The sequence below is a fragment of the Chinchilla lanigera genome, unplaced genomic scaffold, assembly GCF_000276665.1.
Source record: "Chinchilla lanigera isolate Chin_1 unplaced genomic scaffold, ChiLan1.0 scaffold00024, whole genome shotgun sequence".
In the NCBI taxonomy this organism is placed as follows: Eukaryota; Metazoa; Chordata; class Mammalia; order Rodentia; family Chinchillidae; genus Chinchilla; species Chinchilla lanigera.
Genome location: NW_004955425.1, coordinates 5,391,663 through 5,416,749, shown reverse-complemented (window position 1 = coordinate 5,416,749; position 25,087 = coordinate 5,391,663). Strand labels below are relative to the sequence as shown.

The 25,087-nt window shown below is 39.3% G+C and overlaps 1 protein-coding gene and 1 long non-coding RNA gene across 3 annotated transcripts in view; one reads left to right on the top strand and one right to left on the bottom strand.

Moving 5' to 3' along the window:
* LOC102029532 (amyloid beta A4 precursor protein-binding family B member 1-interacting protein-like) overlaps nt 1-25,087 on the top strand; it is a 112,213-nt gene that overhangs the window by 82,668 nt on the left and 4,458 nt on the right. The window lies entirely within an intron of this gene.
* LOC106148634 overlaps nt 17,478-25,087 on the bottom strand; it is a 33,367-nt gene continuing 25,757 nt past the window's right edge. The window contains exon 3 of the long non-coding RNA XR_001234270.1: nt 17,478-18,114. This is a non-coding gene — a long non-coding RNA (uncharacterized LOC106148634). The remainder of the gene's footprint in view (nt 18,115-25,087) is intronic.

Here is a 25,087-nt window from a genome sequence, read left to right as displayed (position 1 = left end):
CTCTGCCTACCACAATGTTGTTAAGATTTTTACCTACTTTCTCTTCCAATAAATTTAGTGTTTCTGTTTTAATATTTAGATCTTTGATCCATTTTGACTTTAATTTAGTGCATGGTGAAAGACATGGGTCTAGTTTTAGTCTTTGGCATGTGGAAAGCCCGTTTTTCCAGCACCATTTATTAAAGAGGCTGTCTTCCTTCCATTGAAAATGTTTGGCCCCTTTGTTGAAGATAAGGTGCCTGAGTGTGTTTGTAGTTGTATCTGTATCTTCTAATCTGTTGCATTGATCTTCAGGTCAGTGTTTTTTTTTTTCCCACAGTACCATGCTGATTTTATCACAGTAGTTGTGTAATATAATTTTAAATCAGGAATTGTGATGTCTCCTGCCTTTCCTTTTTTTCCAAGATTGCTTTTGCTATTCTAGGCCTATTCTGGTTCCAGATGAACTTTCAGAGTATTTTCTCTAGATCTGTGAGGTATACTAATGGCATTTTAATTGGGATTGCATTGAATCTGTACAACAATTCTGGGAGTATGGCCATTTTCACAATGTTGGCTCTTCCTATACGTGACCAAGGAATATCTTTCCATTTTCTGATATCCTCTTTGATCTCTTTTTTCAGAGTACTATAATTTTCACTGTATAGATCTTTTACTTCTTTTGTTAGACTGATTCCTAAGTATTTCATCTTTTTAGATGCTATTGTGAAAGGTGTAGTTTCCCTAATTTCTCTCTCAGTCTGTTTGTTACTTGTGTACAGGACTGCTATTGATTTTTGAGTGTTAACCTTATATCCAGCTACGCTACCGAATTTGGTTATTAAATCCATGAGCCTTTTGGTGGAGTATTGGGGCTCTTCTATGTAGAGCATCATGTCATCTGTGAATAATGACAATTTCACTTCTTCCTTTCCTATACTTATTCCTTTTATTTCTCTCTCTTGTCTAATTGCTCTAGGCAATATTTCCAGAACTATATTGAATAGGAGTGGTGAGAGTGGACATCCTTGTCTTGTTCCTGCTTTTAAAGTGAAAGCCTTCAATTTTTGACCATTTAGTATGATGTTAGCTGTTGGTTTATCATAGATGGCTTTGATCAGCTTGAGGTAAATGCCTATTCCCATGTATTCTTATTTTCTGTAGGGTTTTCAACATGAATGAGTATTGGACTTTGTCAAAGGCTTTTTCTGCATCAATGGAGATGATCATGTGATTTTTGTCTTTGGCTGTATTGACATGGTGTATTACATTGGGTAATGTAATACCCTCTGGGTTTGACTTGCTCTTCTTTTTCTAGGAACTTGAGGTGCAGCATAAGATTGTTTATTTGTGCTTGTTCTGTTTTCCTGAGGTGGGAGTTCACCACTGTAAATTTCCCTCTGGGGACTGCTTTCATTGCATCCCACAGGTTCCTGTAGGTTGCATCTCCCTTTTTGTTTGATTGTAAATAGTGTTTAACCCTACTTTGATTTCATCTGTGACCCACTGATTGTTCAGGAGGTTGCTATTTAATTTCCAACTGTTTATGCAGTTTCTGTGTTTTCTTTTGTCATTAATTTCCAATTTCATTGCACTATGGTCTGATAGTATACATGGAAGAATTTAAATTCCTTTGCATTTACTTAAACATGTTTTATGTACTAGTATATGGTCTATTTTAGAGAACGTCCCATGTGTAGCTGAGAAGAATGTGTATTCTGATGCTGTTGGGTGGAACACTCTGTAAAGGTCTACTAAGTCCATATGTTCACATGTTTGGTTAAGTTCTTTCTTTCCCAATTTTTTGTCTAGTTGATCTATCTCTTTGTGCCAATGGTGTATTAAAGTCCCCTCTTATGATTGTGTTGCTACTTGTTTCATTTTTCATGTTAGAATTTGTCTTATATAGGTGGGTGCTGCTACATTTTGTGCATAGATGTTTGGCATTGTTATCTCTTCCTCTTGATGTTTCCCCTTTACAAGTATGTCGTGACCTTCTTTATCTCTTTTGATTTTTCTTGGTTTGAAGTTCATGTTGTCTGCAAACAGAATAGCTACACTCACTTTTTTTCTGGGTTCCTGTCGCATGGAGTATTGCACTCCATCCTTTAATTTTCAGTCTTTGAATTTCCTTTTGAGTTTAATGTGTTTCTTGTATACAGGATATAGTTGGGTTTTGTTTCCTAATCCACTCTGCAAGTCTGCTTCTTTGGGTTGGTGCATTGAGACCAGTTACATTGATGGTTATAACGGATATGTACTGGCTTATCTTTGTCATGCTATTTTCCTGCTCTTGGAGTCTCCTTTTTCCCTCTGTTTAGTTGCTTGCTCTGCTTGTTGGTTCCTGTCTGTTGTTCTTGAAGTTGAGGTCTGTTTTATCTCTTTCTCATATATGTTTTAGTACTCTTTGTAGGATTGGTTTGAAGCTGGTGAATTTCTTCAGGTGTTCATCATGAAAATATTTTATTTCTCCATTAAATTTGAAAGATAGCTTTTCAGAGTACATCCATCTGGGTTAGAAGTTGTTTTCTTTCAGTACCTGAAATACTTCACTCTGAGCTCTTCTTGCCTTGATGGTTTGTGTTGAGAAGTCTGCCATGATTCTGATGAGCTTTCCTGTATAGGTGATTTGTTTCTTTTCTCTAACAGCTTTTAATATTCTGAGCTTTTGTTGAGTTTCCAGGATCTTGATCACTATATGTCTGGGTGTAGATTTATTTTGGTTATGACTAACTGGAGTTCTATATGCTTCACTTATCTGGATGTCCGATTCTTTTACCATGCCTGCGAAATTTTCTGCTATTATTTCTGCAAATAGTCTTTTTATGTCATTTGTGTTGACACCTGCTGTTTCATTAATAGCTATTAATCTGACATTGTTTCTCTTTGCTTCATCTTGCATTGTTGAACTGTTATTTCCTAGTTCCTTGTTGTTTTTAAGAGATTTCTCCTTTCACGTTCATTGGTGGAAATGCTGTCTTCAAGGTCTGAAAGTCTATCTTCAGCTTTGTTCAGGCTGTTTTGCAAGCTTTCAATGGAATTTTTAAGTTCCTGGATATCTGTTTTCATCTGTTTCATACTCTCTAGTTCTTTTCTATATTGTTCCTTGAACGTTTCATTGAGTTCTCTATGCTCTTCTATTTTCTTGTCCATCTTTGGATATGCTGAACACTTCTTTCACTATTCTTGTCATTTCTTTTCTCACCTGAGACATTATTTCTGATCTTATGTCTTCTATGGCCTGATGGAGTTGTTTCTTTCTTTCTTTCTTTTTTTTTTTTTTTTTTTTTAAGAGCTGTTTCTTTACTTCAGTTGCTATCATTTCAGAAATTTCAGGTGTATGACTTCCAGGCTCTTCTGTGTTGATGCCTCTTGGACTTGTTTTGGGAGGTGTGGAGGTCTGCAATTGCACTTTGCTCCTTTGTTTTGTCATTTCTGAAGAACCAGAGACTCCCTGTAAAGCAGTCTCACTGTCCTGATTGTATGTGAGCAGCCGGGCAAGAGTCTGAAGATCCCCAGTGCTTAGTGTAGCTCCTGTGCTGGTTGAGTAGTGGCAGCCCAGCCTGGGCCAACACAGTATGGGTGTGGCAGGTATCCACAGAGGTCCCAGAGGGTGCCTGAGGCTTTGCCTACCTTGCACACTGGTCAGGGAGGCAGAGCCCAGTCTCACCAGGCTTCTGGAAGATGTCTGGTGTTTCTCCCAGTCTGGAATGACACACTATGGGTGTGGCAGGTAGCCACCAAGGCCCCAGAGGGTGCCAGAGGTTTCACCTGCCTTGCACGCTGGTCAGGGAGGCAGAGCCCAGACTCCGTTTGCCAGTATCTTGTTAAGAATTTTTGTCTCTATGTTCATTACAGAAATCGGCCTATAGTTCTCTTTTGGTTGGGTCTTTGTCTGGCTTTAGAATCAAGATAATGTTAGCTTCTGAGAATAATTTTGGAAGTACTCCTTCCCTCTCAATTTTATTAAGAAGTTTGAGGAGAATTGGAGTTAAATCTTCCCTGAAGTTCCTGTAGAATTTGGCTGTGAATCTATCAGTTCCTGGGCTTTTATTAGTTGGTAGTTTTTGTTTGTTTGTTGCTAGTTCCACTTCATTGCCTGTTGTTGGATTGTTCAAGATGTTTCAGTCTTCTTGGTTCAGTTTTAGGAATTCATATGTATCTAGCAATCTCTCCATTTCTTCTGAGTTCTCTGATTTTTCAGTATATAATATTTGTGAAGTAGTTGCTAATAATTTTCTGGATTTTGGCAGTGTGCATTGTTATTTCATATTTCTCATTTCTAATTACATTAATTTGTCTTTTCTTGGTAAGATTAGCTAAAGGTTTATGTATTTTATTGCTTCAAAGAAGCAGCTCTTTGATTCATTGATTATTTGTATTTGTTTTTTTATTTTTATTTTTTTGTCTTGATTTCATTAATTTCTGCATTGATCTTTTAAACTTCATTCCTTGTACAAACTCTGGGTTTATATTATTGTTTTTAGAACTTTGAGATGCATCATTAAGTGATTTATTTGGGTTCTTTCTATTATTTTGATGTGGGCATTCATCACTATAAACTTCCTGCCTGCTTGGTGTCTCATAAATTTTGGTCTGTTGTATTGTCATTATCATTAAATTCTAGTGATTATCTTATTTCTTCCTTGATTTCCTCTGTGACATATTGACTATTAAATATCCTTATGTTTGCATAGTTCTGTGATTTCTTTTGCTGTTAATTTATAATTTCATTGCACTTTATTTTTTTTTTTTTCTGGTACCAGGAATCGAATTCACAACCTCATGCTTGCCAGGCAGGCGCTGTGCTGCTGAGCTAAATCCCCAGCCCATTCATTGCACTTTAATCTGATAATATGCAAGGTAAAATTTCAATTCTTTATATTTACTTAGGCATGCTTTATTAGCTGGCATGTGGTTTATTTTGGAGAACATGCCATGTGGGACTGAAAAGAATGAGTATTCTGTTCTTGCTCAGTAGAACTCTGTATGTATCTATTAGGTCCATTTGTTTGAAGGTCTGGTTCAACTCTGACATTTCCTTGTTGATTTTTTCTGTAGTTGGTCTGTTTATTTTTGATAGTGGGATACTGAGACACCCACTGTAATTGTATTGATGTTTCTCTGATCTATTATATTCATTAGATTGTTTTATGAAGTTGGGTGCACCAACTTGAAGTTGGGTGGCTTGATGTATATATATTTGTAATTGTTATCTCTTCCTGTGAACAGTTCTGTTAACCAATATATAATGTCCTTCTTGGGCCAGGGATACAGCTCAGTGGCACAGTGCCTGCCTGGCATGCGCGAGGTCATGAGTTCAATTCCCGGTACCAAAAAAAAAAAGAAATGTTCTTCTTTGTTGTTTTTTTTTTTTTTTAATCACCTTTGGCTTGACATCCACCTCGTCTGAAAATAGGATAGCTCTCCCTGAGTGTTTGTGGGTTCCTGTTGCATGGAATATTGTTTTCCATCCTTTGATTTTTAGTCTATGAATTTATTCGTGTTAAATGTATTTTTTATATACAGCATAATGTTGGATTTTGTTTCTTGATCCATTCTGCCAACCTGTGTCTTTTGACTGGCAAGTCTTGTCCAATTACATTAATAGTTATAATTGTAAGGTATGGATTTATCTCTTCATTATATTGATTTTCTGTTGCTGTTTTGCTTTCCTTCCTTCCTACTTAACTGCTAGCCCTACCTGATGTATTCATCATATGGGACTTTTCACATTGTTAGCTTCATTGTCTGCTTTTAGGATATGCTTGAGAATTTTTGGAGTGATGGTTTGGTGGTCATGAGTTTCTTTAGATTTTCTTTTTCATGGTAGTATCTTATGCCTCTATGAATTTTGAAAGATAATTTTACAGGATATAACAGTCTGGACTATAAGTTGTTTTTTTTAAGAGCTTGAAACCCTTCATTCTAAGCTCTCCTTGCCTTTAAGGTTTACACTGTGAGGAATCTGTTATAATTCTGATGGGTTTTCCTTTATAGGTAATTCATTGCTTTTCTTTAGCTGCTTTTAATATTCTGTGCTTGCAGTATATTCCTGGTATTTTAATTATTATGTTGTGTGGAGTGATGGAGTGGATTTATTTATTTATTTATTTATTTATTCATTTATGTGTTTTGAGACAGGGTCTCACTATGCAGTTCAGGCTGGCCTTGAGCTCACTTTGTAGCCCAGGCTGGCCTTAAACTCACAAAGATTCTCCTGCCTCAGCCTTCTGAGTGCTGGGATTACAGGTGTGCACCACCATGCCCATCAGATGGAGTGGATTTAGATTTCTTTTTTTCTGATCACAGCTATTCATTGTTCTGCTTCACTTATCTGCTGTTACTTGTGTAAACAGTTAATGCCCTTTGTGCTGTCTTCTGATATTTCACTAATTCAAATCACACTTATATGAGTCCTCTTTGAGTCATCTAGGAGCTGTTCAATCCACTTTTCATGTTTTCTTGTTTTTAAGGTATCTCTCATCAATTGATCATTGACCAGAGCCTTGTCCTCCAGCTCTGACAGTATTCTTTCTTCACATTGGTTGCTTCTGATACTCTTATTTTCAATCATGTTTTTAATCTGGATTTCTAATTGGAACTGTGTTTGGACTCCTTTTCTTTGCTGGACATTCATGTTTTGCATCTCTTTCTTTAGCTCCACTAGCTGTTTATTAGTGTCTTCTCTAAACCTGCTGATCATTTATTTCATTAGCATTATTATCTGATTAGTTATATCATCTTTAAATTTGCCAAGCACCTTATTAAACTGTTTTACCTCCACTGATTCCCTTCAGACCTATCTGCTATGTAGCTTATGATTTCCTCTCCTTCAGTGCCTGTGCTGGGGCTTGCAAGTTCCTTGGCTCACTGCCTCACTCTTTGGGAGTAAGCCACATTATGTTTGTAATTCCCAGGCCATCCAGATATTGGCAGAGTGAGGAAACAAATTTCCAGCCACTACTATGTTACCATGGCTATAGTAGTATGTTCAGCAACAACAATGGCATTAAAAGTCACTTGATATTCACAACCCTAGGAACCACTCTTGAATAGTCCTTAACCAAAACAAAAAGGGCTGTGATTTTAGTGCAGGCAATTAGACCACTCTTATATTGACTTTCGACCACTAATTTCTGCTGTGTGTAGGCACCAGTACCAGAGCCCAAACATATCACTAGACTAAATGCCTTCCTCTCTGGTTATTCCTCCCACCAACCCTGGCCTCCCACAACAGTATACAAGTCCTGAGACCAGGCCTCCCAGATGACTCCTGGGAATCCCTATTTAACTCTCACCCCCTGCAAGCCTATCTTCGATGTTGTCTCTCACCCTATCTCTGCGGCAGGGTATCATTTCAATTCTGAAGTAAAGTCTGCTGGGTGCTAGTGTCTGCTTTGATCAGGTTGATCCATTGGTTTTCATCTCTGTTGCCCTGTGCTGTGGGGAACCCAGGGACTATGGGTGGTGCATGTGGTTCCTGGGTCCTCCTGGCTCTGGCATGGGGCTCAGGTAGGCATCAACATTGGTTGGGGGTGTTGTGCACTATTTGTTGGCCCTCTTGGCTTCAACTTGAGGCCCAGGTGGGCATCAGAATTGTCCTGGAGTGGGAAGTGCAGTTCCCCATCCCCAGAATGGCACCTGGGCTGTGCAGTCATCAGCTGGGTGAAGGGTATGTGATCCCTGTGTCCTCCTGGCTCTGGCACAGGACCTGGGCAGGTGTTGGCTTTGGCCAGGGCTAGAGTAATAAATTATGCTAGTATGAGCTTTCCTGTTCTAAATCTTGGTTTGCTTCTTTACTCCAAAACTAGCAATGTCACAGTTTCTCATTAGAAAAGAAGCCCATTTCTTCCTCATTAATAAGAGAAAGATGTATAAGATGTAAATACAAATATTTACTATGACTACAATGTCCACGTCCAATGAGCTGGGTAGCAGGAATAACGGAAAAGTAAGAGAAGAAGAGTTTGCCATTCACTTTTGCTATAACATGTACTTTCTAAGTATACCATAAAGTCTAAAGCTTAAATGTGGATAGACTTTCCCCATAGAAAGTATTGCAATTAGGGGTTGTATTTCCAGATTCATAATGAACTTTATGGAGGGAAAACACAAGCTGTATCACAATATTGAACATTAACATTATGGATTATGTGTTATGCAATGCGAATCAAATTTGCTATCTCCGCTAAGAACTGCCCCATTATACTTTGCATAAAATAATAAAGTATATTGAACAAAAATAATCACCTGTCCTCTCTGATTTACTGTGTCCTTACAGCCTACCTCTGAGTAAGATAACATCAAGCCTAAAATGTACCTTTGGATTTTTTTAAAAAAAGCATTCTTTTCCTCAGGACCTTTTATTTCCATTTGACTGAAATTTACGTATACTGATTTTGTAATAAGAAGACACTATACTCCTATCTGTTGTACAATTGTAGCAATAAAAATATAATTATACAATGTGTATAGTGTGAGGGATACTTCCTTAGGATGTCAGCCTTTGTGGTGCACAGCTGCACAACCATAGACACTGGCTCCACATCTGAGTAGATATTTGTGGAATAATGCATTCCATCAGTCCTGGGTTTTCTGCAAAGCTGTAATCTGCCAGTTCCCTCTTTTGCAACTTGACAGGAAGCTGACTAACATGCAAAGTAATGAAAAGAGGGGTAACGGGAAGATATAGTACTTCTCAAACTTTAATGAGCATATATATGTCATTTGGGAATCTTATTAAAATGCAGATTCTAATTCTGAAGTTGGGGCCGTGATTCATCTTGTTGTTTGGTTTTGGCACTGAGAATGGAACCCAGAGCGTCAAGCACCCTGAACATGTGCTCTTTCACTGAGTGACACCCCCAACTGGATCCTGCATTTTTAACAGATGTTAAAGACATTGTTGGTACACAGGCCACATTTTGAATGGGAACTCTAAAACAATTGTTGTCAATCTTGGCTTCCCACTAAGAAGGTCTTTTGTTGTTGTTGTTTAGTAATAGTTATTTCTAGTATATGGGAGATAATTCAGTATTTTCTTATAATTCCTGTGTTAAATCTTGGAATGGACAGAAATTTTCAGATGTCTCTAATGTACAAAGTTGAGAACCACTGGTATAATGAAACGTCATGATTCAACACATCAAAAGTTAGGAATTAGCTGGGCGAGGGTGAATGCCTGTAATTCTAGCACTTGGGAGGCTGAGGTAGGAGAATAGAAAGTCAGACACAAGGCTGGCTACATAGTTAAACTCTTTCCAAAATTAGGGGGGGAAAGTAGGGACTGCTTGTAAAAGGCATTTACAAGTGGAAAAATTAAATGATTATTGAGGTAAGATACAAGAAATAAAAGATAGAAGGTAGAAGGAAGATAAAGAAATCACAATTAAAAATTGTGTTTTTAAAAGACTGTAACTTCCAGAACCCAACTGAAGTACCCAAGGCAATCTATATCGGCATTCCTTTGGTTAAATTTAAGCTCCTATCTTCCTGACTCATCACAAGCAAAATTTCTCAGGAATATTGAAGGTCCAGAAATTGGCTTAACTGAGAGAGTAAAGAACAAGAACCTGCTCCTACAATAAAGTAACAGGTTGAGAGAATCCAAAGCATCTTTAAGTTATCCATCTTAAAAATAATGGCCCAAAAGCGCCTGCCTGGCAAGCGCAAGGTCATGAGTTTGGTTCCTGGTACCGAAGAAAAACCAAAAAACAAAAACAAAACAAAACAAAAAAAAAATAATGGCCCATACTGGTAGACCTGTAGAATGGGCTGGTACCCTGGAGGGCACCTTTTCCCAGGGTTTCTACCTCTTCAATAGAAACATAAATGTTACCTGTTCCAGTAAATAATATGTCTCATTTCTCTGAGTGCTTTCACTCCATTCTTGGGTGTGTACCAAAATTTCTGCCCAATAAACCTTTCCTAAGCCTCTTACTGTCACATTCTCAAAATTCTTTTTTCAGGATGGAAGTTAGTTAACCTGCTAGCCCATTCTATGTTTAGGATTGGTTAGGTTCCTTGTCTCGGCTTCAGACACCTCCTCAGATCCTGTCCAGTGACAAATAGTCATTTAAACATAAGCAAGTTAATCAGACCATAATTGACTCATCACCAAATGAATAATACACATTTCTGTGTGTCTAAGAGTTTAGATGTATGAATGGGTTTCATTCCACTATCATCTGATAATATGAAGGGGGTAATTTTGATTCTTGCACATTTACTTCAGCTTGTATGTGGCTGAAAGGTTCATGGGCTGCTGAGAAGAATTTGTATTCTGTTGTGGGGTGGTACACTCTGTAGATATGTATTAAATCCATTTGTTCAAAGATGTTGTTCAACTTATATTTATTAATTTTTTAATCTAATGATCCATGTATTTGTGATAGTGGGGTATTGAGGTCTCCCACAATAATTGTATTGATGTTTAACTGATCATTTATGTACAGTCGCCTTTGTTTTATGAAGTTAGATGTGCTCATGTTTGTTATAATTGTTATCTTCTTCTGTTGAATTGCTCCCCTAAGCAATATGGAGTGATGTTCTTTGCTTTCTCTAATCAGTTTTGGCCTGATGTCAAATTTGTCTCAAAATAAAGTAGCTGCTCCTGCTTTTTTCTGAGTTCTTGGTGATTGGAATATTGTTTTCCATCCTTTGATTTTTAGACTATGAATGTCTTTTTGGATCAAATGTGTATCTTGCATATACCATATCACTAGGTTTCAGTATGGGGAAGTTTTATTATGTCTGTTGTTGTTATTTGTTTGTTTGCTTATCTTTTTGAGACAAGGTCTTGCACTGCAGTTCTGGCTGCCTTTGAAATCACTTTATAGCCCAGGCTGGCCTTGAACTCACAGCGACCCTCCTGTCCCAGCCTCCCAAGTGCTGCGATTATAGGAATGTGCCACTGCGCCCAGCCATGTGATATTTCAATATACATATACAATTTGAAAATACAAGATCTGGGTAAGTCTTTAAAAAACCATTTGATAATCCTGACTGCCATCCTCAAACACACGTACTCCTAAGGAGCAGGAAATGGTCTGTCATAGGACAAGAAGACTGACTGCTATTAAAGCCTGTGGGAGCTGCCTGTGAGAAGTATCCATAAGTTAGAGGTATTTGATTTTAAATAACAGAAACCTGATTCAAACTAGTCCCCAAAAATGTTATTGGTTTACATATGTGGCACATCTGATGGTAGAACAGCTTTAGAAGTACTGTCCAGAAGGTTCTCTATCTCTTTCATCATTTCTAGTTCTGGCTTCCTGTGTCTTGCCTTCTTTTCCCTGTAGCAAACAGCTTTCTTTGCCCACCAGTGGCCCAGCTTCTCATTCTGAATTTACCTTCTCTAGGGAGAAGAGTTCATTAATCCAACCCTGGGAACACTCTGATTGACCAGTCTGGGTTATAATTCTTAGGCAGAGGGAGTGTGGTAAAAATGCTGTGATTGGCTGGCTTAACTGAACCACATGAATATTGAGGAGGTGATTGTCCAAGGGACCCGAGAGTAAGAGGGGTGAGAAAGCTAGGTAAACACAAATATAACCACCAGTTTCCTACAACCTGAGAGTTGACAGCAACCAGTCATTCTAGATACCTGGTTACTGTTCTTAGGGTGCTTCAGGGATACATGACTAGAGAGTCAGGTAATAGGCTGAGCTCAGCTAGGATCTGAGTACTCTTCTAGGGACTTCCAGAAGTTGAAGTTGAAGTTACTAAGAATACCCTGTAGAGTATGGCTGGCCTTCCAGTCCTTAGAGCTGTTCTGAGTATGAGAAGTTAACTATTTTTCAGCCAGCAAGAGGGAAGAATGAGATCAGCTTGTCCTTAAAGTTCTAGGAAAGCTCATGTGAGACTTCAAACCACAGGGAGATTAAGGATGTATGAATGTGGAGGTGATAGGCATCTTCTGATTCTTTTTTCTTAGGTAAGTTTGAGTTGGGATCCATTTTCAACCAATAGATCCTAGTAAGGTTGGTTCTGAGTTTTCATATCAGAAATATACTAAAATTTAAGTGATTTTATTAAACCTTATGTTTGGAATTAAAATACTTTGTAGTAGGGCTGGGGATTTAGCTCAGCGGCAAAAGCGCCTGCCTGGCAAGTGCAAGGTCGTGAGTTCGGTTCCTGGTACCGGAGAAAAACCACAAAAAAAACAAAAAACAAAAAATAAAATACTTTGTAGTAGAAGATCAAACCAAGAGCAAATATATGTGAAAATATTGCAAATGAATCTAGTACATTCAGAGTCACAGTTTGTTGGAACTAAAAGATACTTTTATGTAAATTGATTCATAGCTTTTTTTATTACTTTTATGTAAACTGATTCATAGCTTTTGTGTCAGCAGTTAGCACAATGCCCCAATCCCAGAATACTGCAATATCTACTTATATTTCACAGTTATTTTATGGGTTTTATTGTATCTAATTTAAACATCTATACATCTTTAATAAATCTGGAACTTAATTTGTAAGGTAAGCATCTTAGTTTTTTCACCATAGTTGGCTAAATGTCCTTGTACCATTAAATAAATGATCCATCTTTCCCCTATTTATTTGAAATGCTACCTTAATATTTTCTTTGAGTATGTCTGAGGTGACAGACAGCTCAAAACATTTATTTAAAAAGAATAATGTTTTATGTAATTAGTATTTAAGCTTATAGTTTGATTGATGTAGTGGAAAGAAATAAAATGATTGATTCCAATATTATGAACAAGGTTTGTTGGAACTTTCAAAATTAGGTAAGTTAGAAAAATATTGTTGCTTTATTTTCAAGTAGAAGGTAGCAATTTTTTAGCTGTATTTGAGGATTTTATCTTTTCTTTGCATTTCCCTTTTTGCCATCTACAGATTTTCCAGCTGATTTCATATTTTGCATATTTTGACATATTTGCCATTGAGGAAAGAACTCCTGACAGGCAGTTTTAAATGTAAATATTAGGATTAACAAAATGAGGGATTATGTATTAAAGATTCGAGGAGGAATGCATAGCTTTAAGATTTTAAACTACTCACAAAGCCCATGGTTGGAATACTGGACTGAACTGTATTCCCTGCCACCATAAAAAAAGATACATTTTAGTCCCAACCACCGTATCTCAGAATGTGACTTCATTTACAAATAGGGCCACTGTAGATGTCATTATTTAAATTTAAAAGGGTCATGATGGGGTAGAGTAGGCCCTTGACCTAATATGACAATGTCCTTATAAGATGACCAAGGGAAGACAGACACAGGAGGGGAGTGAACACCATCCCATGATGAAGGTAGAGATTGGAGATATGCAGTTGTGAGCCAGGAACACTTTATATACTTACTCTGTGTTACACTAGACCAATATTCAAGCTGGCTGGGAAATCCCTAGAAGCTGGAAAGACAGGAAGTATTCCTTGGCGGGTTTCCGAGGTGTGTGGCTCTGCAGACACCTTCATTTGGCGGGTAGAGCTACCCAGCCGGTGCTGCTTTGTTGTGGCAGCCATAGGATACTAATGTAGCCCCAGTGAGAATTAATGGCCTCATGGTTTCTGATACCAAAGTGCCTTGAACATCTTTTATTATTATTATTATTATTACTATTTATTATTATTTTGTACCAGGAATCAAACTCAGGGCCTCGCACTGCCAGGCAGGCACTGTGCTGCTAAGCTACATCCCCAGCCCTGTATCTTTGATCTTTTGCTAAATTTTAAACACTTGCAGGAGAATGATATAACTAGAATATGATGTGATACTTGCTAAATGCAGCCCAATGGTTCCATATAATGTATGTAAAAGTTGAGCAAGTCCCTATAAAACCAAAGTCAGAAAAATACAATTAAGCGTATAGACTCTTAAAGCCATATGTCTGAGAGCTCAGCCCTCTTCTGCCACTCATTAGGTCTGTGAATTTCAGTAAGTTATTTAACACTTTGGGGTCTTTGTTCCCTCATCATTAAAATAAAATATCAACCTCATCAGGTTGGTGTGAGGCAATGCCTATAAAAATGCTTAGAATAGCACCTGACACAAAGTACATAATGATTTTTTCCACATTTTGTCCTCTTCCTTCCTTCCTTTTCCCTTCCTTCCTTCCTTCCTCTTCCTCCTACTCTTCTTCTTCCTTTTCTCCTATGTCACTATAATTAATACTGTAGATGATGTACACATACCAGTTCCCCACAGTGAATATATTCATTGCGTACTGCAGACATGTACTAATCAAAACATGTATATAGATATAGATATAAATATATAGGTAGATAAGATAGATTTCTTACTAGACACTCCTTTGAACATCCAGTGTAATACAGCCATTTTCAATGGCAGTTTGGCCATATGTCAAGACTGTGGCCCTGGTAGGTGTCCTTGGTTATCATGATGTCTTCTTGCAGGATGCTATGGAATGAATTTTTCCCCCTCCCTCTCACCAAAATCTTATGCTGGAGCCCTAATTCTCAATGTGACTGGTTTTGGAGATAGTTCTTTATGAGAAAAGTATGGTTAAAGATATCATAAGAGAAGAGCCCTAATGCAGAAGTTCTGTGACCCTTTCAGACAAGGAGAGATAGCCTTTTCCATGGCATGCAAGGAGGACAGGTCGGGGCTGGGGATTTAGCTCAGCGGCAAAACGCGCCTGCCTGGCAAGTGTAAGGTCGTGAGTTCGGTTCCCGGTACCGGAGAAAAACCCAAAAAAAAAAAAAAAAAAAGGAGGACGGGTCATGTAAGCAGCAGCGAGAAGGGGGCTGTCTAGAAGCCAGGAAGAGAGCTCTCAATAGGAACTGACCATGCCAGCACCTAATTTTGGACTTCTCAGCCTTCAGAACTTTGAGAAAATACAATTTTATTATTTAAAGACCCAGTCTACGGTATTTTGTTATGACAGTCGAAACTGAACAAGGCACAGGTTCAGCCATCAAAGTGTTAAATACAGCAGTGCCTCGGTTCACGAAGGCTTTTGTTGGTGAACAATTTGGTTCACAAAAGAGTTTGGTAAAATTTTCTTTTGTTTGCAAACTCTGCATTGCATGACAAACACAACCACAGCCATCTTTTCCACAGCAAGACAAATGTAGCCATCTTTTCCAAAATCATAGAGTAAATTAAGTACATGAACTGAGGCAGCATCGCGTACGTTTCTCATATTTGGCAAATAGTTATGTGGATTTGCCTCTTTGGCTGTCTCCTCCTTGCCTAGCACAGCTCCAACTTTGGAGTGCTGCAGGGCCCTACATAGTCTTTACTATATTTACATCCTTTCCCTGGGTCTTCTGTCTTAATTGGTCTCAAGTCTTTATGTACTATGCACTGTGGCATGAAAATGTCTCCTTCAAAATTTGTGTGAAACATAATGCCCAATGCAACATTATTAAGAGGTGGAGATTTTAGGAGGTAATTAGGCAATGGGAGTTCTGCTCTTATAAATGACATTAGTGGCTTATTAAAGGCACAGTCCTTATTAAAGGGCTGGGGGGAACTAGCTAGGCCCTTTTTGCCTTCCCTATTCTGAGAATGTGAGGATGACAGACTGAAAAGATGCCATTGATGGAAAAGATGCCATTGATGGAATGCCACTGATGCACAAAACATTGAACGTGCTGGTCCTTTGATCTTGGACTTCCCAAGATCTATGAAGGATAAATTTCTACTATTTATAAATTACCCAGTCTATGGTATTTTGTTATAGTAGCATGAACTAAGATATCATGTATATATGATGATACACAAATCTATTCCTTTTTTATTTTAAAAATAAAAGAACAAAAACATTAACAAACACACATACATTTATAAAATAACACAAAAACAATACAAGCAATACTGAATTTCAGACAAGGTGACAGGAAATTAACAGTGGTTATTGTATTACATAGTGATATCTTCAAAGTGGTTACTCAGGAAAACAAGAGACATGTAAGATTGATCCAATAATTAATCATTAACTGTTCCTTTCAATAAAGCGATAGAAGTCAGTAGTACAACTATGCTAGCTATCCTACATACACATATATACATAATTTTCCCCTTCTTTCTTTTCTCTTTTCCCTCATCCCAGTTCCTCTTTACTTTTGAGCAGTTTCCCTTTGTTAAACAATGTCTGTCATACCTCCTAATTTTTATTCACTCTTTCAGGTTCTTACACTATTGAGACAATACATTGTTTACGCACGCGGGTCTGACTTATTTCACTTATGAGTATGGTCTCTAGCTGCAACCATTTACCTATAAAAGCCTCGAGTTTATCTTTTTTTATAGCTGAGTAATATTCCATTATATAAAAATACCACAACTTTTTTATCCATTCCTCAGTGGATGGGCATTTGGGTTGCTTCCATGGTTTAGCTATTACAAATTGTGCTGGTATAAACATGGGTGCACATATATCACTGTGATATGATGTTTTCCATTCTTCTGGGAAAATACCCAGAAGGGGAATAGCTGGGTTGAATGGAACCTCCAGTCCTAGTTTGCTGAGGAATCTCCAAACTGATTTCCACAGTGGTTTCACCAGTCTGCATTTCCACCAGCAGTGGAGAAGAGTTCCTATTTCTCCACAGCCTTTCCAGGATTTGTTATTGGTTGATTTCTTAATGATAGCCATTCCTGCTGAGTTGAGATGAAATCTCAGTGTTGTTTTAATTTGCATTTCTCGAATGACTAATGACGTTGAACATTTTCTCGTGTATGTATTTGCCATTTGTATTTCTTTATCTGAGAAGTGTGGATATACAAATCTATTACTTATCTCTTCCTTCAGCTATATAGGCTCATGTGTCTAACTGCCTTCTTGCCTCCTCCACTTGAATAAATAATAGGCATTTAAAATATTAAAAAATCTAAAACAAACCTTTCATTGAAATATTTGTTCTTTCTGGCCCATCATACCTCATCCATGCTAACACTTTATGCTGAAAATCACCTTTCATTTTGTTTCTCCTCTACCCACACCCAATCAATCAGCAAGTATTGTCATTATCAGGTTTATTTCCAAATTAGGTGTTTATGGCATTCCTATCTTTCAGTTCTGCTTGGTTATTTGTTGTTAGATTTGTTGGAGTATAATTCACATGGATTAAAATCTGCCAGTTCAATCTTTGTTAAGGTATATGGTGCAGTAACTTCTGACCAACATATACAATCATGTGACCATCACAATCAGGACACACAACACTTCCTTTACCCATAGTTAAATTTTAAAGTGTAAGTTGAGCCATACCAACTCTTTTCGTAGAAAACCTTCAGTGACTTTCTTCTGAATCACAATAAAATCTGAGTTCCCTGTGAGGGTCCTACAAAGCTCACTTCTGTTTACTCTGAACTCCCTGAGTCACAAGTCCTCTCACTCCTCACGGCCTCTATCTGTATTTCAATCCACTTCACAGATACTCAACTTGCTTTTCCCATCATCTGGAATTACCTCCTCTCACACTCCAAGCATATCACTTTTTCTGCCCTCACACAAGGTAGCCGGCAACAAATGACACAAGGCCAGGACCACGCAACAGGCTTTGGTGAAAGCAGCAAGGCATAAGATTTAATATACCCAGGTGCAGGCAGATGGGTGAAAAGATCATCTATGGGGAACAAAGAAACGTGGGTTTTTAAAATAGGACTTGAAAAAGGGGAGATCTGGCAAGGGACATTATATGAGAGGGTCTGAGCAAGTATCGGTGGTCAAAGTTTTCAGAGTGTCCCGTCCATCAGTGGTCAAAGTCCTCAGTGTCTGGTACAAGTGTATGGATGTTATCAGATGTCCTGGTACTGGGAAGATTCCATGCTCTGCCTTATTTCTTCTTTACGACATCCTGTATTTTCCGAGATCAGCAGTACCTGTGCTGAGCTGTGGTTTATTCTGAAAACAACATGGCTGCTGATGAACAGGTTGTGTGCTAGGAAAGTCATGCCTGAGTCAAGCCTGAGATAGGCCTTGCCTCAACTCAAGTATGTTATCAATATTATCCTGTTTACTTGTCACAGTTTGGAATGATTTTGTTATGTTTGCTTATTTATGTCTTGGGCCACCAGAATGTGACACAAAGGTAGAGGCCTTGTCCATCTTAGATAACACGATCCTTCCAGTTCTCTGGATGTCACCTACAACACAGAGGGCCATTTGGATTTGCCAACACAAGAGGATGTTTGACCTGCAAAGTGACAATTTCATGTGATTCATGACTTACTGAATAAATAAATTAGCTGAAATTTTGAGTTGCTGCCACCAGGAGGCAATAGACAATTATACTTAAATGCTGTTAGCTTGTTCTGAGTTCACTTGTCTTTTTAATCCTAAATTGCGTCCAGAAGTACTGCTGTAGTTTTCCAAAATTTAACTTACTTTTATTGAAACATTTTACATACCATAAAATCTACCCATTTAAAATGCACAATTGATGAGTTTGGACAAATATAAATTGTCAAGTTATCACCGTCATCACAATATAGAATACTATTTCTATCATACCAAAAAACCTTTTACTTGTCCCCATTAGACCATCTATGCCATATAGCCCCTGCTTACCTATGATTGGCTTGCTGGCATATAGTTTTGCTTTATTTTAGAATTTTCTTTTGGTACATTTCACTTAACTGGGATCATATGTGCAGCTTCTTATTTTCAGCTTCTTTCACTTAGCATAATGCATTTGAGATTAATCCACATGTTTTGTCTGTAGTTTATTCCTGGCTAACCTTGAAATCTTCCTGTCTTTAGGAGTGGGATCTCATGGACCTCCTTGAGCTTCTCAGAATGTAGATGGTTTTTGCTGCAGTGAGTTTGATAGTACCTTAAGGCAGTACTGCAGGATGGTTGAAAAAGCCCTCTCTTGGCAGGACTGATTGACAGAGACGCTGGTTATGCTATTTGCCTCTGAGGGACTTTGGATGAGCTGTTTGGCCTTACCCTGTTTTCTCAGCTCCAGTAGGGATGCCATCAGACTATTTGCCTCAGGGTTGCTTGAGGATCATGTTGGTTAATACTGTGAAATGCTTAGTGCAGAGCCTGGTGCACAGAAAATGTCCAGTACATGGCATCTCAACTAACGTGTTGGTGCTACAGGAAAGCCAGCCTCTCAAACATGTTTCTGTCTTTTCTTTTTTTATGAAAGCTTTTGCGCAACTTGTCAATCCCTAAGTGGCAAAGCTCTAGGATGGAAAAGAAGACTTGGATGGAGGATTCCTTTAGCTTCTGAGAATTAAACCTTATATTTTCCTCAATCTAAACAGATTTCCATGCACAGCTTCTTTTACCATTTTTTTTCTTTCCTCTCTGATAAATACATGACTCTGAACTTTTTTCTCCAATTGCTTATTTACATACAGTGCTAAGGGAGGGTGTGAATTTAATGTCCCCTAGCAACTGGCCTTCAGATATCAAGTTTAAATTCCCTACAGCAAAACAGCAGATTGAACACATTTGCTTCATCTGGTGATACAATTAATATAGCATTGGATGGCTACTATTTTTTACTCAACTTCCCCAGGAATTCCTCTGGTAGAAAAGTTGATGGGATTCCTGAAAATTCCACCTCTCTTGTTTTGATGATATGAACTCTCTGCCCTCCATCTTGCTGACCATCCCTCCTATATGTACTTCCAACACTTTTTATTCAAGTGTCACAAACGTGTCTCACCACTGATCCCTTCATTCCAGTTCACCATTCTATTCCTATCCTGGCTTGGGTACCTTTTTCTGATACTGGGTGTGGAGCAATGGACCCTGCAGAAATTGAGAAGATCAACTATACTTACTGTGAGAACTTGTATTCTAATAAGGTGGAAAATGCAGAAGAAATAGACAGATTCCTAGACACATATGAATTACCAAAGCTAAATGAAGAAGATATAAAAATTCTAAATAACCCAATATCAATCAATGAAATTGAAGATGTAACTAAAAACCTAACAACAAACAAAAGCCCAGGTCAAGACAGATTCATTGCTGAATTCTACAAGAAATGTAGACAAGATTTAATACCACTACTTCTCAAACTCTTTAATAAAATTGAAAGGGAAGTAATACTCCCAAATTCATTCCTGGAAGCAAGCATTACTCTGACACCAAAACCAGAGAAGGACCTAATCAAGAAAGAGAACTACAGGCCAATTTCCCTAAAGAACATAGATGCAAAAATCTTCAATAAGAAACTAGCTACAGAGTGCAACAAATCATCAAGAAAATTATACACTATGACCAAATAGGATTCATCCCAGGGACGCAGGGATGGTTTGACATACACAAATCAATAAATGTAATACAAAATATTAACAGAGACAAGGACAAAAATCATATTATCATCTCAATAGATGTAGAAAAAGCTTTTGACAAGTCCAACACCTATTCATGATAAAAACTCTACAGAAATTTGCAATAGATTGTCTTAATCTGATAAAAAGCCATCTAAGACAAACCAACAGTCAACATCATACTAAATGGACAAAAATTGAAAGCTTTCACTCTAAAATCAGGAACATCCACTGTCACCACTCCTATTCAGTACAGTTATACAAACTTTACACAGAGCAATTAGACAAGAAAAAGAAATAAAAAGAATAATAGGAAAGAAAAAACTTAAATAATCATTATTCATAGATGACATGATACTCTACATAGAATATGCCAAAAACTGCACTAAGAGATTTAAGAATTACATTTAGATTTAAGAAACAAATTCAGTAGTGTAGCTGGATACAAAGTCAACACTCAAAAATCAGTAGCCTTCCTGTACACAATAACAAAGTCACTGAGAGAGAAACTAAGGAAACAACACCATTCATAATAGAATGCAAAAAAAAAAAAAAAAAACCAAAAACCTAGCATTCAATCTAACAAGGGAAGTAAAAGACCTCTACATTGAACACTACAGTACTCTGAAAAAGGATACTGAAGAGGGCATCAAAAAATGGAAAGCTATCCTTTGCTCTTGGGTAGGAAAAATCAATATAGTGAAAATGGCCATACTTCCAAAATTGTTACACAGATTTAATGCAATTCTGGTCAAAATCCAAGAGCATATGTTACAGAAAACAATCCTAAAGTTCATTTGGAACAAGAAGAAACCTAGACTAGCAAAGGCAGTTCTGGGCAACAAAGGCAAGGAGGCATCACAATCCTAGACTTGAAATTATACTACAAAGCTACTGTGATTAAAAAACAGCATGGTACTGGGAAAAAAAAAAAAACCAGATCTGAGGATCAGTGGAACACATCAGAAGATGCAGAAACAACTCCAGACATACTCAGCTACCTTATCTTTGACAAAAGTTCTAAACATATTCACTGGATGGAAGATAGTCTCTTTAATAAATAGTGCTAGGAAAATTGGCTTTCTACATGCTGAAGGACAAAATTAGATCCTTCACCATGCACTAAACTAAAATTGAAATGGATCAAAGGTCTTAATATTAAAACGAAAACATTAAAACTAGTGCAAGATTGAATGGGTAGAACTCTTGAAGACCATCCTAGGGGAAAAGACTTTATGAACAAAACCACAGGGCCATAGGAACTATCAAAAAGAATCAACAACTGGAAACTCATTTTACGGAAAAGAATTTTCAGAGCAAGACAAACTGTAAACTACATGAAGATAAAACACACAGTGTGAGAAAAAATGTTTGCCAGCAGCTACTCAAAAGATTACTATCAAGAACATATAAAGAACTAAAAAATATCAGAATATCAAAATTTAAAGAACCAATCCTAAAATGGTTACTTGAGATGGACACAAACATATTAGATGAAGAAATGCAAAAAGAAAATGAATATAAAAAAAATATTCAACAAAACTGGTCATTTGAGAGATGCGAATTAAAACAAATGAGATTCTATGGAACCCAAGAGAGAATGGCTATCATCAAGATACCAACCAGTAACAAATGCTGGGGAGCTGTGGGGAGAAAAGAACGCTTCTCCACTGTCTCGGTTACTTTTCTCTCGTTGCTGAGACAGAATACCCAATGCCCAAAATTAAGGAATGAAAAGTTTATTTAGCTTATAGTCTGTGGAGGTTTCAGTCTATACCTGGCTGGCTCTGAGGCAGAAGATAGCAAAGCAACAAGAGCGAAGGAGGGAATGGCAGCTGAACAGCAATGCAGCCAGAGCAAAAGGGAGGAATGGCCGGCAAGCAGCCTATTTACCCCCTTACATTGCAAACAGACTACCCCACCTAAGGGGTGTGTAGCTCTCACATAATCTCCCTGCCCTCCTCTTCCACAGGCCCAGGATGAATACAAGGTAAGAACCCTGGCTTCCTGCTTATCACTTAACCAAGCCTCTAGACTCCACAAGTTGACACAATCCTATCAACCATAACATTCCCTGTTGGTGTGAGGGTAGACTGTGGCAATCACTGTGGAAATCATGGTACAGATTCCTCAAAAGACTAAGACTACAGGTTTCATTTAACAGAGCAATTCCTCTCCTTGGGGTCTGCCTGAAAGATACAAAAGCACATACTTAGCACAGCAATATATGCAAACAGGGATCTATGAACACAACGATCTGTGCCATCCATACTGGCACAGTTTGTAGTAGCCAATCTTGGAAACAGCCCAAATGTGCGGAAGAATGGTCATGGCCGCTTCACAGTTCACGGTAAACCCTGGAAACAGAAAAATGGCCACCAGCAAATGAGGGCTTGAACAAGTTGTGCTTCATCCACACAATGGCATGGGATGGTTCTGGTACGAACAAGCAAGCACAGCTGGAGCTGAGCTTCAAGAAGACTCACCAAGCAATATTGCTACTGAACCTCTACAACATGCAAACGATCCAGAAGTAGGGACACAGAGCACACGGTCTGTCTGGGAGCATGGGATGGGAGGACAGGAAGTGATAGCTCTGGCCACAAGAATGTGTACAAGGCTCCTTCATCAGCAGGGGGTGATGATATCCACAGCCTTGCAAAGACCTCGCCTGGCACTCATTGCCTGCTGTCCCTCTTCATAGGGTGTAATGGTACTGAGTACTACGGTGTGTGACTAAGTTCAGTAACTATGTGTAAATAAGTAATCACTCCAATGCATCTGAAAGGTAAAACCTGCTTTGAATCCTCCACGTGTAGATAGGCAGTGATTATAATTGTAGACTTTTACATTTAGGAAGAAAAATTATTCTGGACATTTGTGGTTTATCACAACACTCCCTATTGGAACTGCAAGAAAACTGACACCAACCCATGAAAAAAGTCCTCCTAAATTTGGACAGATCACTAAGAAATGATGTTGAGCACCGCACCTTCACAGAAAATGGACCCTCTGGAAGGAAGAACACACTTCACGACGTGCCTGCCACATCTTAGGTATCTACACAGTGGCTGCACTAAAACTTCAAAGTTCACCAGAGTCTAAAATCACACTCAGGGGCTGGGGATTTAGCTCAGCAGCACAGCACCTGTGTGGCAAGAACGACTTCGTGAGTTCGATTCCTGGTACCAGAAAAAAACAAAAAACAAACAAAGAAACAAAAAAAAATACAAAAATACAAAAAATACAAAATAAAAAACTAAAATCACACTCAGACTCTCTAGTTCTTCATTGCTGTTTCGAAGGAGCACACAGATTTGCTCCAACACAAACAGAAAGACAGGTGGTAGTCTTCTTATGCCGGGGGGGGGGGGGCTCCGCTATGGCCCCCAACACACGACCTCACTTCCTTGGCGACAGATCCAAACAGAACTTAGAACCCTGTGGGCACTAGGCACCATAGGTTAGTGCCAACTGCCTTCCCAGGCACTTAGCTGGACACAGGCAGTAGTAGAAATGCTGTGTTGCTTTCCCAGGCCTCGAGGCACCAGCCTCAGGACCCCGCGCAGGGAAACCGTGTGGCAACGAGTAAGAGGATGGTTCACTCAGCCCAGACGCTTCAGGACACTCACCAGGAAGCGCCCAACGGTCATGGGCCACACAGGGCAGGGCTCTGCGGACCCAGGCCCCAAGTACCCAGAGACAAATGGGAGCCCAGGACGGGTGTCCCTACAACTAGCGGTCATCTGCACGGAGCCTCCGAGTCCGGTACAGGTCTGTCTGGACCTGACCAACACTGTGAGTTCCCTGCAAAATTTGAACACTTCATCCTCAGTGTGTTTGGGGGTGAGGGAGGGGGACAGTTTCCTGCTTGAAGTCAACCTGGACAGGCCCACGAGTTGCCGGGCCCAGAGCCCGGGGTCCCGTCACAGTCCCCCCGAAGAGAGGGCTGGCAGGACGAGGAAGGCAGTGCTCAGTGTTAATGCAAAGCCGGCAGAGTCATCTCCTGTCCTCCAGAAGTGGCAGCCTGTGACAGGGCTGACTGGGATGTGGGGAGCACAAGGTGATCAGGGGCAAGAGAGGGGGCAGATACTGCTCAGGCAGAGCCTCATGCTTCCTGCCAGCTACTGGGCACTGTCCCAACAGAGCTGCACACAGGACACCGGTGTGGAGCAGGTCCCTGTGGGCCTGCAGTGTCCCTGCACCACACACGGGGACGCAGTCACAGCACATGCCAGCTCAAGCGCAGCTGCTGTGTGTGTGTGTGTGTGTGTGTGTGTGTGTGTGTGAGTAGAGGGCCCAGGGAGGGCAGAGAAACCTGGGCAGCCAGATGACACCTCCAGTACCTCCTTCTAGGAGTGGAAAACAAAGCACCTCTCGTCTTGCTCCCAAAGGAATCTGGGGTTTATGTCTTCAACAACTACATGCTGTGTGCTTAGGCTCTTCCTCAGCCAGCTACAAGGTCACTGCGCAAGCTGGGAGCATTAGAAGAGGGACAGGGACAGTAAGTCTCTGGACTTCCTGCCATGACTGATTTCTATTTCATCCTGGAATTGCTGAACCCAGGATCTGTGGGGCATCTGCCTGAATGTCCTTCCACCCTGTCTCCAGCTCTGTACACGTTACCCATTGGCATGGGTGTGCTCACCCAAACCGTCAGACCTTTGCCACTTTGTCCTTTTCTCTGGCACCTGCTGTCCCCTAGAACCCACGCGGGCCCTGTAGATCACAGGGTGGGGCCTCCCTCACTTTGGCTAAATGATCTTCTATCGGGCTGGCAGTGAACTAAGCCACTCTGCCTTGCTAGGCGAAGGAAGACTGACCTGACCCTTTCTGGGGACTTCTCAGCAGAAACCTCTGCAACATTCTGTGTGA